General features: G+C 44.2%; 1 long non-coding RNA gene across 1 annotated transcript; it reads left to right on the top strand.

Moving 5' to 3' along the window:
- Nucleotides 1-567: 567 nt before the first annotated feature.
- LOC309385224 lies at nucleotides 568-1,930 on the top strand. The gene is made up of 2 exons (XR_014174189.1): nucleotides 568-695; nucleotides 968-1,930. It is a non-coding gene; the product is annotated as an uncharacterized lncRNA (long non-coding RNA).
- The last annotated feature ends 13,114 nt before the right edge of the window (nucleotides 1,931-15,044 follow it).

Below are 15,044 nucleotides of genomic sequence, written 5' to 3'. Positions count from 1 at the left end.
AGGCCTCCCCCAATCCCAAGACACCACCATGCTCCATTCCCCTCACCTTGGGTCCTAACAGGTCTGTTCTCCCTCCTACTGGGTCTTCCCAGGCCTTAAAGGCCTGATTCACAGTCACACCTACCGTAGGGCCAGCGTGATTTTCACTTAGGGAACATTGTGCTTAATGACTGGTTTCTGGAATGAAATTAGGAAGTTTCAAAGGATTTGCTTCTTGTGTATCGCCAAGAGACATTCAACTGTAATAGTTTTAACATGGTTAGAGCCTCACAAAGCCTACTTTTCTAACCAGCATCTCTGGTGAAGTAGTGAAGAGTCTTTGGGTCACTAAGCTTCAGAGTTGCAGGCAACAGTTTTCTGTGTCAGTTCATCTGTATCTCTGTTTAGAATTGTGTCCCAAAAGTATCTGGAGCTGTCAACTATATGGACACACCTGCCATTCCTTCAACATATTAGGAAATAAAGTATATTTATTAGAGGTACGCAAATTGCACTTACTCAAATTTTGACTTAGCATATTGTTTGATTTGGGAATCCAGACGTCAGAACTGACTTTTGTTTGTCTTCAGGAATCCAAAATTCTGGAGGATATGATGTTAACATCTCCCAAATTAGAGAAAGAGGCCCGGGACGTTCTGAAGGGGAAACTACCCTGGAGATAAAGCAAGAAAATGATGGGGAGGCCAACTCGCTAGGTAAGGCTGCAGACTGTCAATGATTGCAAACAATTCTGGGGTGATAGAAGAGAGTTTTCTTGATGAAGATGTTCTCCCAAACAGGAAGTCTATAGGCAATGCTGGAAAGGCTTCAGATGAGGATGCTTGAATATGGGATTTCTTAGGTCAAACAGGAAGGGGAAGACTAGACATGTGAGAAGACCCACCAACTAGAATTCATCACATAAGTTGTTTGAAATGGAATTTATTATTGGAAGCAAATGATATAAATGCTTTTCTTTTTCTTTCAGAATATGACATATGACAAATACATAAGGAGAGAGAAGACCTTCCAGGTTGGAAGCTCTGAAGTTATAGACATTTGCAAGAGTTTGGAATGAGTCAAAATATTATTTCCTGGAGTCTGGGATTAAAGGAAAGCCAATAAATCCAGCAGGAGCATAAAAGCACCCAGTAAAGAAAGCCAGTGAAGTTTTTCTGCCTGAAAACGATGATCAAAAAGTAAATGAAGCCAATTTTCAGTTCGGAGGAACATGCCGTAATTAAGAGAAGCATGAGATGGTGTGCAACTTCAATGTTCCAGATACCCTCCCCTCCCCAACCCCTCCCCCCATTCTATTATTCAAAGGGGAACCCTCACTCAGCAAAAGAAATCTATATTTCCTTAGAGTATAGGAAGTTTTGGTTAGAACACATAAAGAACAAGAGGATCCACACAGCAGGTTCAGACTGCAGCAAAGGTTTCAATGTAAAATCCACTCTGATTAAATATGAGGTCCCATACAGTAGGAAAACCATATGAATGCACTTAATAGGGAAACACTTTTTGGGGTGAGAGGGGAGTCGATTCTAGTCAAATACCTGAGAATTCACACGTGGGAAGCCACATAAATCCTAACAAAAGCTTCACAGGGTGAGATGCCCTTATCAAACACAAGAGGACCATACATACAGAGAAGCAATATGAATGCCAAATCCAACTTGGGTGACTCACAAGCAGATTTATACCAGAGAAAAGCACACAAATGCTCAGCATATTAAAAAGATCCCGTGGTTCTTTCCTGTGTCATAAACACATAAAAATCCATCCAGGAGGAACATCCTCGAGGGCAGGGTTGGTGTTCAGGTCTAACCTGCAGACTCGGAGATTATGGAAAGGATTCAACATTGGAGTGAAACAGCAGATGATCAAGAATCAAGCACAAGACTTTGGCTTTTCAATCTATTGAAACATTAAAATGTTTTTTAAAGAAGTGCTTGTTTCGCATTGAAGTTCTTTGTTCAACCTCTAGGTTATCAGGCAATTTAAAAATGATCTTGGTAGTTGCTTTCACCTGGGACAGGTAGAACTGAATAGGATATCTGTAAGGCAGGGGTGTAAAACTCAAGGCCCAGGGGGCGGATCCAGCCCATGGAGTGGTTAGAACTGGCCTGCAGGGCCACCCTGGAAACAGCAAAGGACTGGTCTGCAGTGCCTCTGCCAGCAAAAACAGAGCTCGGGAGGGCTGTGTGCCACCCTCCCAAGCTCCGTTTTTGCAGACAGAAAGTTGCAGGAGGCCATCGCAGCCGAAAATGGAGCTTGCAAGGGCCGTGGGTGGCACTCCCAAGCTCCATTTTCGCTGGCAAGAGGGTTGCAGGCGGTCATCCAAGCCAAAAACAGAGCTCGGGAGTCTGTTTTCGCTGGCAGAGCGGTCAGGCTGACACACAGGCTCCTGACACGAGACATTAAGCTGGCCATGCCCATTCTGGCCACACCCACCCCGGCCCCCAAGGTCAAACACAACCCTGATGCAGCCCTCAATGAAATCGAGTTTGACACCCCTGCTGTAAGTGATACTGCTTTGTGCCATTTGGCACTTTCCAGGGGCCAGATGTTCGCTGGTTATGAGCGCGCACATGCCCTAACTTCGCTCGCACGAGCCCCTTCGGGAGTGAAACGGAGCTTCAAAAAGCAGGTAATCAACTCAGGCAGCTTCAGTAAGTAAAGCAGGAGCAGTGCAAAACTCAGCTGGGCAGCGAGGGCGGAGGGAAGGAGCCAGAAAGTTAGTTAATTAAATTTATGATTAAAATATATTCAGTGCCATTGAATGGTAGCATGTATCTACCAGTAACTAACTGTCCATCCATCCATCCATCCATCTAATCTTTCTTCAATAGAAAAATAATGTTATTGGGTGATACTTTATTGTATTGTAAATTGTATGGCTGCCCCTGTCAAAACAATGACTCTGGGTGATGGGAAATTGAACAAGGAATTTAAATCAATAAAACAATATATCTTAACAAATAAGTGCTACAAACCAGGCAGGACTTTCATATTTTGTTGTTTTGCTGCACTAAGTCTACAGGAAAAAAGAATGTACAGGAATTAGAATTACAATTACTACTGATGGAGAAATACAGTACATACTTTCATTCTTTTTCTCCTCAGTTCTATTTTAACCCCCCCCCCCAAAAAAAACTTGGGCTTGGCTACCGAATTTTTCAGAATATAAGTCGCACTGGAGTATAAAACGCACCAAGATTTTGAAGAGGCAAATTAAAAAACAGTTTTTGCACTCTGCAGACCTCCCCCAAATGGCCTGTTTTTCACGAAAATGGGCCCGTTTTTTGTCAAAAAAAAGGGCATGCATAGCTTTTAGGAGACTTGCAGAGTGCTCCTGAGGGCTGGGAGGGGCAAAAACGAGCATAAAACGGTCCGTTTTTTGCTCACTCTTGCCCTCCCCAGCCCCCAGGAGCACTCTGGAAGCCTCCTAAAGGCTATCTACAGCCATTTTTACAAAGGGGGCGGGGTTTCAGGCAGCCAAAAATGCTGTATTCAGTGTATAAGATGCACTCAGATTTTCAGCCTCTTTTTTGAGGGAAAAGGGTCCGTCTTACACTCCGAAAAATACGGTAAGTATTGGAATGAATGACCATCATGAAACCCTTTAGAAAAGGCATCAGAGAAGAAGCCTCTTCGTGTTATCAAGCAAGCAAGACAACTTACATTGTTGTAGACATTACACTCAAAAGTGAATTTGACATGTCCTTGGAGAACTTGCTTAGGTATGGCTCATACGAGCCTTGAGCAGCCAGGCATTGCTAAATAGTGGTTGGTAGTGAGTACAGGTAGTCCTCGACAATTTAGTGACCATTCAAAGTTACAAGGGCACTGAAAAAAGTGACATTGTTTTTCAGTTACTACCCGCATGATCCTATGACCAAAATTCAGATGCTTGGCAACTAGGTTCGTACTTATGACGGTTGGAGTGACCCAAGGTCATGTGTTCACCTTTTGTGACCACCTGATCAGCACGGGGAAGAAGCCAGATTCATCTAACATTCACTTAACAACTATACAATAAATACAATAAATAATACAATAGTAGAGTTGGAAGGGACCTTGGAGATCTTCTAGTCCAACCCACTGCCTAGGCAGGAAACCCTATACCGTTTCAGACAAATAGCTATCCAACATCTTCTTAAAGACTTCCAGTGTTGGGGCATTCACAACTTCTGGAGGCAAGCTGTTCCACTGATTAATTGTTCTAACTGTCAGGAAGTTTCTCCTCAGTTCTAAGTTGCTTCTCTCCTTGATTAGTTTCCACCCATTGCTTCTTGTTCTGCCCTCAGGTGCTTTGGAGAATAGTTTGCCTCCCTCTTCTTTGTGGCAACCCCTGAGATATTGGAACAATGCTATCATGTCTCCCCTAGTCCTTCTTTTCATCACACTAGACATACCCAGTTCCTGCAACTGTTCTTCATATGTTTTAGTCTCCAGTCCCCTAATCATCTTTGTTGCTCTTCTCTGCACTCTTTCTAGAGTCTCCACATCTTTTTTACATCGTGGCAACCAGAACTGAATGCAGTATTCCAAGTGTGGCCTTACCAAGGCATTATAAAGTGGTATTAACACTTCACGTGATCTTGATTCTATCCCTCCGTTGATGCAGACTAGAACTGTGTTGGCTTTTTTGGCAGCTGCTGCACACTGCTGGCTCATATTTAAATGGTTGTCCACTAGAACTCCAAGATCCCTTTCACAGTTACTACTACTGAGCAAGGTATCACCTATACTGTACCTGCACTATGGCAAGAAAGGTTGTAAAAGGGGTCACAACTCACTTAACAAATGTTTCACTTAACAACAGAAAATTTGGGCTCAGTTTTGGTCCTAAGTCGACGACCACCTGTAATGGATTTCTCAACCAGCTATCACGCTTTTCCAGAAACCTGACTTCCCCGCTTAACCTGTGCAAATTCAGCCTGAGCTCCGCCTCTTAAGGCGCCCTGGTCTCTTCCCCCCTGCCGTCCAGAGAGGATGGGCTGCAGCCCCACCTGGAAGGGAAGCGGGCAAAAAGCAGCGCTGGGTGCGAGGAGAGGCGGCAGCTCTTCCCAAGGCGGAGGATCGCTGCCTGTAAGGCAGGCAGAAAAGCAGGCAGGCCAGCGCGGGGCTTCCTGGGGAAGAAGGTCGGTTCCCCTTTTTGTTTTGCCTTCCGCCTCCACGTGCGTGGCAGCCCAGAGGTTGCTCTCTTTGCAGGTACAGGCACTTTCGCAATTGTTTTGGGGGGTGAGGGTGGAATCCCTCCTGGATCTGGGACCTCGAACTTGTATTCCGTGTACCCGATTACTTGGATCCGCTGGTGGCTTTTTGAACGAGGCAGCCGGAACTTCTCGCGATTGCTTGGTCGCTGCCGGTTTTCAACTTAGCTTAGTTTTCGGAGTTGCATTCGGTGCCGCCTGGTAAGATGCCGGAGCGTGTCGAAGGCCCCCGAAATTAATTATAGCAATGGTGCTGCCACTATCAAATGTCACAATTTGCTAGGCTTTTATTTAATAGATTTGTTTGGAATATTTGACTCTTGAGTGTGTGACTGTTGGGCGGAATTTTCCATCAGAGGATGGGATACACCAGGGGTCCCCAACCTTTCGGACCTCAGAGACCAATAAATTCATAATTTAAAATCCCGCGGACCACTAATATGATTTTTAAAAAAAGATAAATAGTATTTAGTGCAATACAAAAATGCTAATAATTTTTCTGTGGACCACTAAAAAATTTTTGTGGACTACCAGTAGTCCACTGGTTGATGACCACTGGTACACACAATAGACCTTGTTTACCAATTGCTTCCTGTAGCAACCATTCTGGAAAAAAGTAAGTATATATATTCAAAGTGTGGGGTCTCCTATCTCATCCAGACAAGTCTGGTCAGCTCTCAAAAGGTTATAGACAATAAAAAAGTTAAAAACCAAAATGCAAACTTTTTCTTTTAACATTTGCAATCTTTGCAGCATCTTTCCACCTCATGTCAATATTGTGGTTGTGTAGGAAGTTATCACCCAGCCCTCTCCCAGAAAAATGAAATATCCTAGGAAGTAATGGAAAAGGCAGAATATTTCTCTGGATGTGAAAAGGAAGAAACATGTTTTAAAAGACAGAATAGCTTCCTGCAGCTTCCTGCCCATCCCCACTTTGTCAATGGGCCATTAAGAAGGCCAAGCTAGTCCACTTTACATAATAAAGAGTTCTCCCCTCCAACTCCAGAGTAATGGGATTAAGGCATAATAATATTAGCCCTTTACCCAACTAAAATGGCATCTGAGAACTCAACCAAACCTGGATTCAAAACGCAGCCTAGAGAGTTGCCCCTGCATGGCTCCATGGGAGTCTGACAACCAATCAGAAGACAAGCTCAAGATCAAAGGCCAGAGAGGACATAAAACCAGGGACTTAGCATCTCAGATGCCCTTTCTCTTCCTCCTCTTCTTCTCCACCAACATTGAAGCATGTGATCTCACCTTTTCTGTTCAGGACTCAAGCCATGTGGTCCTGTCCACCATTAAAACTATATTTCCAAGCAGCTTCCATGTCTCCGGTATCTTTTTCCTCACTTGGAGTCGAACCCAGAAGGACATTTCTTCCAACAGTTGTATATTTGATTTGTAGAGCCTCCCATCTCATCTAAGCAACTCTGCAGCTCTTAAGTAAAACAACAACAATAAAGAAACACGTTAAAAAGCAACAAACACATAGAAACTATGCACAATCAATTTCAAAACATCACATCATCAGAATCCTCAATATAAGCTCTTTTAAGAGCACCCTGCCACTGTCAACCAGCCACCTGGCAGGGTATCAGAGTCAGGGCTTCCTAAACGCAGAGTCCATTGAAGGTTTAGGAGGGATGATTCAAAATGGTGCATTAGGCCACAACAATTTTTGAATCAAGGCACTGCTAGCTTTAAAGAATGTATTAAAAATCCAGGACCAATTATTTCTGTGGAATTGAAATTTCCAGGATGTTCAGATCAGTTTCATTCACGAAATTATGACCATAACTGTCCCCCTCAGACACATGACATGATAGCAGTATTCCGGTGTTTGAGGGGCTGCCCTAAAGAAGAAGGGGTCTAATTATTCTCCAAAGCACCAGAGGGCAGGACAAGAAACAATAGTTGGAAACTATTCAAAGAGAGAAGCAGCCAGGAATTAAGGAGAAACTTCCTTTAACAGTGAGGACAATTAACCGGTGGAAAAAGCTTGTCTTCAAAAATCGTGGGTGCTTCATCATTGGAGGTTTTTAAGAAGAGACTGGACACTCATTTATCTGAAATAGTACAGGTTCTCCTACTTGAGCAGGGGCTGGACTAGAAGACCTCCAAGGTCCCTTCTAGCTCTGTTCTTATTCTCTCTGCCAGTTTCCCACAACCAAAGTCAGTGGGGAAGCTGGCAGGAAGTCAGAAGTCGCTCCCTGACTCACTGGTTTTTGACCTGCTTATGCTCATTCAGTTTATTTGTTTAGGTAGGTAAATATCAGCTTATTACTTAATTTTATTTGCTGACACATAGTCCTCAACTTATAACAGTTCGTTTAGTGATCTTTTAAAATTATAATGGCAGTGGAAAAAAGTGACTCATGACTGTTTTTCACACTTAATTGTTGCAGCATCGGCAGGGAGCTGAGGTGACGCAATGGTTAGAGTGCAGTACTGCAGGCTACTTTTTATTATTATTATTATTATTATTATTATTATTATTATTATTATTATTATTATTATTATTATTATTATTAATTTGATTTATAGACCGCCCCCTCTCCCCGAAGGGACTCAGTTGACTGCTACTTCAGTTTGGTGGTTCAAATCTCAGCAGGCTCAAGGTTGACTCAGCCTTCCAGCCTTCCAAGGTTGGTAAAATGAAGACCCAGCTTGTTGGGGGCAATATTCTGACTCTGTAAACCGCTTAGAGAAGGCTGTAAAAGCACTGTAAAGAGGTATATAAGTGCTATTGCTATCCCCATGGTCATATGATCAAAATTTAGACCAGTGATGGCGAACCTTTATAGGAGCCTAGGGAGGGCGAAAAGAGCCTTCCCCGCCCCCCCGGAGGCCCTCTGGAGGCTTCATGAGCTTCCCTGACGCCTTCGGAGTGCTCAAAACAATCCTCAGAGCAAACCGGAAGTCACTTCCGGTTTGCTCGGAGAGTCGTTTTAAGTGTTCCGAAGGCTTCAGGGACCGTCTGGAGGTGACTTCCTGTTTGCTCCGAGGATCGTTTTGAGCGCTCCGAAGGCTTCAGGGACACTTCTGGTTTGCGCGGAGGGTGGTTTTAAGCATTCCGAAGGCTTCAGGGAAGCCTCCGGACGGTCCCTGAAGCCTTCGGAGCGCTCAAAACGAACCTCCAAGCAAACAGGAAGTGACTTCCGGTTTGCTCCGAGGATCGTTTTGAGCGCTCTGAAGGCTTCAGGGACCGTCCGGAGGCTTCCCTTACGCCTCCAGAGGCTTCCGGGGGGGGAGGCTGTTTTCACCCTCCCCAGGCTCCTATAAAGCCTCTGGAGCCTGGGGAGGGCGAAAAAAGCATGTAAAAATGGGGGGGAGCCTGTAGTGCGCGCATGCGAACTGGGGGGGTCTTGCATTGCATTATGGGTGCGGCACGCTCGCACATGACCCCTCTGCGCTCCCCCCACTTATGGCACGCGAGCCAAAAAAGGTTCGCCATCGCTGATTTAGACGCTAGGCAACTGATGCATATTTATGATGACTGCAGTGTCCTGGGGTCATGTGATCGCTTTTTGCAACAAGCAAAAGTCAATGAAAAAGCCAGATTCACTTAACAACCGTGTTACTAACTTAACAACTTCAGGGAGTCACTTAACGGTGGCTAGAATATGTTGTAAAATGGGGCAAAACACAACTTAACAACTGTCTCGCTTAGCAAAAATTTGGGGCTCAGTTCCAATTGTAAATGGAGGACTACCTATACAATTTTTCTATTTATAATATACAATCTTCTTAGGTAATGACAGCACCATCCAGCATTGGGATAAAAAAAATATTGTCCGCCTAATTATGCCACGTGGAAAGAGGAGACGAAAGTCATGGTCAAGACATGACCTCAAGTATCGTCGGGATGCGGCAAGAAGGAGGAGAGAACAAGAATCGGATGAGGCTAGGGCTGCTAGACTCCAGGATCAGAGAGTCAGGACAAAGAAAAAGAGAGAAAAAGAGACCGAGGAGGAGAGGCATGCCCGTCTCCAGAATGACAAGGAAAGGCAGAGAAGGAGGAGAAAGAATGAGACGGAGGAGGAGAGGCATGCCCGCCTCCAGGATCAGAGAGAAAGAACAAGGAGAAGAAGGTTCGAAGAAACAGAGGAGCAAAGGACTGCCCGTCTCCAGAAAGACAGAGAAAGGCACAGAATGAGGAGGCGAGCAGAGACGGGGAAGAAACGGGAGGATCCACTTGAGAATATGTGTCAAAGAGAAAGTAGTGGGAAAGTTGCAGAGCACAACGCCTGCCTTCAACCACAAAGCCTCCACAGAGAAAGAACAAAGCAAAACGCACAACTCCTAGGGTGTAATATTTCTGCTGAGGTTGGTGCGATGAAGCAAAGTCTGCATTGTTGCGCCTGACTACTACCTACCTTTCTTTCCAAGGATGACCCCCAAGGAGTCACAGGGCTGCCTGGTTTATTCTATCCCTGTCAAATACATCGGTTTGCTGCAGTTTCACTTACTAGATTTGTCTGAAATCTCCGACTTTGAGTGAGCGAGACTGCTGGGCAGCGTTTTTCAGCAGAGGGTGATATACATGTAGACCTCACTTACCAACTGCCTCATGCAGCGACTCATAACTTTGTGACCAAAGTTGCATTTATGGCCTTTCCACCATCCCTCAATCACATCATTGTGGTGGTGATGATGATTGATGATTACTACTATTTACATGATTTGTAGGTCCTTTATCTCATCTGAGAAACTGAGCGGCTCAGAACAGATAGAAACAGCAACAAAAAACAAGTTAAACACCAGTATGAAAACATGGAAATTGTCCATAATCATTTTTTTTATTTAAAAAAAAAAGTCACACTCAGTGTCACTGCGTTAATTGGTTTGCTAGCTGTGCTGAAATTTATTGCGCATGCTCCAGTTCTTATCTGCAAGTGATTTAGTGCGCCTGCTCATTCACATTCCTTAACTTTCTCTTCTGATCTTCCGTTCGCCTGCCAAGAAGGTGGGCAACATAGCTCTTGCCAAAATGTAGTTAATTGAGTTAGCGCTTTTGTATTTTTTTTATTTTCTTTTATATTAAAATGTTTTTATTAGATCTTGCTTCGGGTTGATTTTCGCTTATTCAAAAGTATGCTACAAGGAATGCCAAGATCCTCACCTCCTTAATTCAGGGCGAAATTCCCCCCTGACACTCAGAAACATAATTCACCCTACAGTAGTTCAATGTAGCCCCTTTAAGAGCTCCACATCGTTGCCGGATCTAGACCTGACGGGAAGCCATGCTTTCAAGGCCTTCTAAAGGCCAATCGGAGTCAATGGCAGGTCCTGGGAGATAATGCAGCAACCATGAAAAAGTATGACAAAAATAAACCTGGCTTTGCGACTTAATTCTCAACATTTACGACTGTTGCCGCATTCTGCGGTCACACAATCGCCATTTGGCCTCTTCCCAACCAGCTTGTGACGAAGCAGTCAATGGAGAAACGGGCAGTAAAATTGTTAAGTTGTGGGCATGTGATAATTCTGTTTTAGCATCCACGCCACTTCAGTTAATGATGGAAGGGGAAATGATATACCTCTTAACAGGGTCATGTGATTTTTTTTTTCTCACTTTGTGTTTAGTGCTTAGCAACATTTTCCAGTCCCAATTGTGGCTTCTAAGCGAGGACTATTTGTATATCTATCTACAGAAAATAATTTAATTTAATACTTTAGATAAAACTGCCATCTAAATAAGAGTAGGGCGGAATGACCAGGCCCTAAACAAAGATGATTAGGGGACTGGGGACTAAAACATATGAAGAACGGTTGCAGGAACTGGGTATGTCTAGTTTAATAGAAAGAAGGACTAGGGGAGACGTGATAGCAGTGTTCCAATATCTCAGGGGTTGCCACAAAGAAGAGGGAGTCAAACTATTTTCCAAGGCACCTGAGGGTAGAACAAGAAGCAATGGGTGGAAACTAATCAAGGAGAGAAGCAACCTAGAACTGAGGAGAAACTTCCTGACAGTTAGAACAATTAATCAGTGGAACAGAAAATGCCTCCAGAAGTTGTGAATGCCATAACACTGGAAGTCTTTAAGAAGATGTTGGATAGCCATTTGTCTGAAACGGTTATAGGGTTTCCTGCCTAGGCAGGGGGTTGGACTAGAAGACCTCCAAGGTCCCTTCCAACTCTGTTATTATATTGTATTGTATTGAATCACTAATCAAATGAAAGAGTTTTTTATTCCCCTTTGAAAGGTCATTTCCCAGAGATAAGGGAGCTCATTGCAAGCATAGAGGACCTTGTACGTAAAGGACCCAAACCTGCAGGCCAAAACCCTGCAAAAAAGAATATTTTGCAAATCTGAAAGATGAATACTATAAACACAGGAAAGGGTCTTTTGATTCCTTTTATGTTGCGTTGCCCTTATTGCTACTTGTTTTTTCCCTTTCTGTAGCTGCAGGGAGGCTCAACTTCGGCGGAACAGAAGCGTGTGGTGGTATGCAAAGAAAAAGAGGGAACTGAGAATGGAGGAAGAAAGCCGTTCATTGCCCAAGTCAGGACCACCAGGGACTTTTTGACCAAGGATGGCCCATCTCACATTAAGATGGAGTCACAGGAGGAAACCCACCAACGCTGGGACTCTCAAAGGCAGGAACTCTTGAAAAGAGCGGCAGGATTTCCCGCAGCACCATCTCTTTTGGAAGAAGATGCCAAAGGTTTCCTGGCCTCCTTGGGGAGAGTCAAGGAGGATCAGAGCTTTGGAAAGACCAGAGGAGAGGCTGTACCCCAAAGAGATCCGAACATCAGTGGGAAAGCTTGGATGGGTAGAGAAAAGATGGATTTCTGCATGAAGGTGAAAGTGGAAAAGACTCCGGAGGAAATTGATCTGGAGAGCCAGGGGACCTTACGCCTCGGGCAGTTCATCCTTCAGGATGCTGAGGAGGTATTCAGCCACCCAAAAGCTTAAAAAGGAAGGAAAATGGGGGTGGGGAGAGATAGTAAAGAATTATTATAAAGATACTTTTTCATAATTGCCATCACTGCGAATGGTTGCTAAATGTGAGCTTCAGCCACCGTTTCACTGACCTTCTTGCCAGCCCCAATGATGGCCCCTCTGCACGCTTTCATTTCAAGTAATATTACAATATTACTCTGCCTAGCTTTATGTAAAACAACTAATCCTCAGTTAGGAAGGTGTTTGGAACTGGAATTTTTCTTTGTCTCCTTTGTTCAGTGCCATCATAACTTTGAATAATTGCTGAATGAGTTCTGTAATGTGAGGACAGCAGTACTTGCACCATGTTTCCCTGAAAATAAGACAGCGTCTTATTTTCTTTTGACACCCCCGAAATAAGCGCTTGGCCTTATTTTCGGGGAGGTCTAATTATTTTTGAGGTGCAGGAGGCGGCTAGCGTCGTCACTTCATGGCTGCTGCTGTGTTGCAATATTTTCGGGGGAGGGCATGCGCTCAAAAGCCCGATTAGGCTTATTATCCGGGGAGGTTTTATTTTCAGGGAGACACAGTAGCAATAGCACTTAGACTTATATACCACTTCATAGTGCTTTTACAGCCCTCTCTAAGAAGTTTACAGTCAGCATATTTCCCCCAACAATCTGGGTCCTCATTTTACTCACCTCGGAAGGATGGAAGGCCGAGTCAACCTTGAGCCTGGTGAGATTCAATCTGCCAAACTGCTGGCAGCCGGTGATCAGCAGAAGTAGCCTGCAGTACTACACTCTAACCCAGTGATGGCGAACCTATGGCACGCGTGCCATGGGTGGCACGCGGAGCTTTTTGTCAGGACATGTGAGGCGCTGCCCTGTTAGCTGGCCAGCACGCATGCGCGCGCTGGCCAGCTGAGTTCACCCTTTTTAAAGCCATTTTTCACCTTCCACAGGCTCCAGAGGCTTTATAGGAGCCTGGGGAGGGTGAAAAGAGCCTCCCCCGCCCGGAGGCCCTCCGGAGACTTCATGAGCTTCCCTGTAGCCTCCGGAGCGCAAAAACCCGGCCCTACGGGCAAACCGGAAGTTCAGGAACTGACTTCCAGTTTGCTTGGAGGTTCGTTTTGACTGCTCCGGAGGCTTCAGGGAAGCCTCATGAAGGTCCCTGAAGCCTTCGGAGCATTCAAAACGACTCTCCAAGCAAACAGGAAGTCACTTCTGGTTTGCTCGGAGGGTCGTTTTGACTGCTTTGGAGCTTCAGGAAAGCCTCCTGAAGGTCCGTGAAGCCTCCGGAGGGCTTCCGGGGGTGGGCAGGGGAGGCTGTTTTCACCCTCCCCATGCTCCTATAAAGCCTCTGGAGCCTGGTGAGGCGAAAAAATCATGCAAAAATTGGGGGGGGGTCGCGCCTGTAGTGCACACATGCGCACTGGGGGGTCACGCATTGCATTATGGGTGTGGCACGCCTGCACGTGCCCCCCCTGCGCTCCCCCCATTTATGGCACACGAGCCAAAAAAGGTTCGCCATCGCTGCTCTAACCACTGTGGCACTGCAGTAAACCAAATTTTCATACATTGAGTTTCCATTCAATCTTTTTTTTCCTATTTATGCTACTTCCAAATACTGTAGCCAACCACACATGGTATTAAATAGAGGCTTTAAAATATTCTTGTTATAAATTCTAAGTATTCTTGTTATAAATTCTAAGAATGCTATCCAAAGATTTAAAAAGTAATAAATTATTACAATTTTTTTAAATGGAAAGATATATCAGAATTAATATCTTTGCAATAGAATGTACAAAGTTTTGTTAAAAACACCTACTTCAGGGAGGATAACAGAAATTGGGTCTGGAAGGCTGAAGTAAAGTTGCAAGCACAGTCGCAGTTATGTCTAAACTACCATGATATTCATCTACTAATCATTTCACTTAATGATATGATCCTTGAATAGATTGAGGATTGATTATAATCCCAAGCGTCCTTTTTCAAGGGGCAGCTGGACTTTCTGGTTTTTCTTTGAAGAAGTTTCGCTTCTCTCAGAGCTGAAGAAGCTTCTCGGATGAGAAGCGAAACATCTTCAAAGAAAAACCAAAAAGTCTAGTTGCCTCTTGAAGAAAAAGCACCTTTGGGACAGCCATGACCTGGATGACTGAAAATCTCCCTAGACATTGGTTATAATCAGCAGATCAAAAAAGGCTTGTAGAAGGCAGCTGCGCAGGATTTGCTCCTAGTGATTACTAGAGCCAGGAGACGTTTGATATTTTTAATATAATTTTTTATTAAAACTTTTAGATTAGAAGAAAAAGATCTGATAGAAAGTGAGGAAGAAAAAGGAAAAAGAAATAAAAGAAAAAGTGTGATAAATGAAACATTTTTGAAGAAAAATAGAAAGAAAAATGATATAAAGAAATGGCTTCCGATATTTTTCACAGCAGTCCACAATCATCCTCACTGCATAATTGTGGCTCAGACCCCGACTTACTTTGCTCCATACTATAAGTCTGTCTATGTTGGTTAGACAGCATCACCACCAGATGGATTCGTAACTGGCTGACCAACCGCACTCAACGTGTAGTCCTCAATGGAACTGCATCTACATGGAGGGAAGTATGCAGTGGAGTACCCCAAGGCTCTGTTTTAGGCCCAGTACTCTTCAACATCTTCATCAATGATTTGGATGCGGGAATAAATGGGGAACTCATCAAATTTGCAGATGACACCAAGCTGGCAGGAATAGCCAACACTCCAGAAGATAGGCTTAAGATACAGAAGGATCTTGACAAACTTGAACATTGGGCACTATCTAATAAAATGAAATTCAATGGTGAAAAGAGTAAGGTTCTACATTTAGGCAACAAAAATGGAATGCACAGGTACAGTATAAGTGGTACCTTGCTCAACAGTAGTAACTGTGAGAGGGATCTTGGAATCCTAGTGGACAACCA

The sequence above is a fragment of the Natrix helvetica genome (assembly GCF_964273705.1).
Source record: "Natrix helvetica genome assembly, chromosome: 1".
Lineage (NCBI taxonomy): Eukaryota > Metazoa > Chordata > Lepidosauria > Squamata > Natricidae > Natrix > Natrix helvetica.
This window is presented reverse-complemented; position numbering and strand designations above follow the sequence as displayed.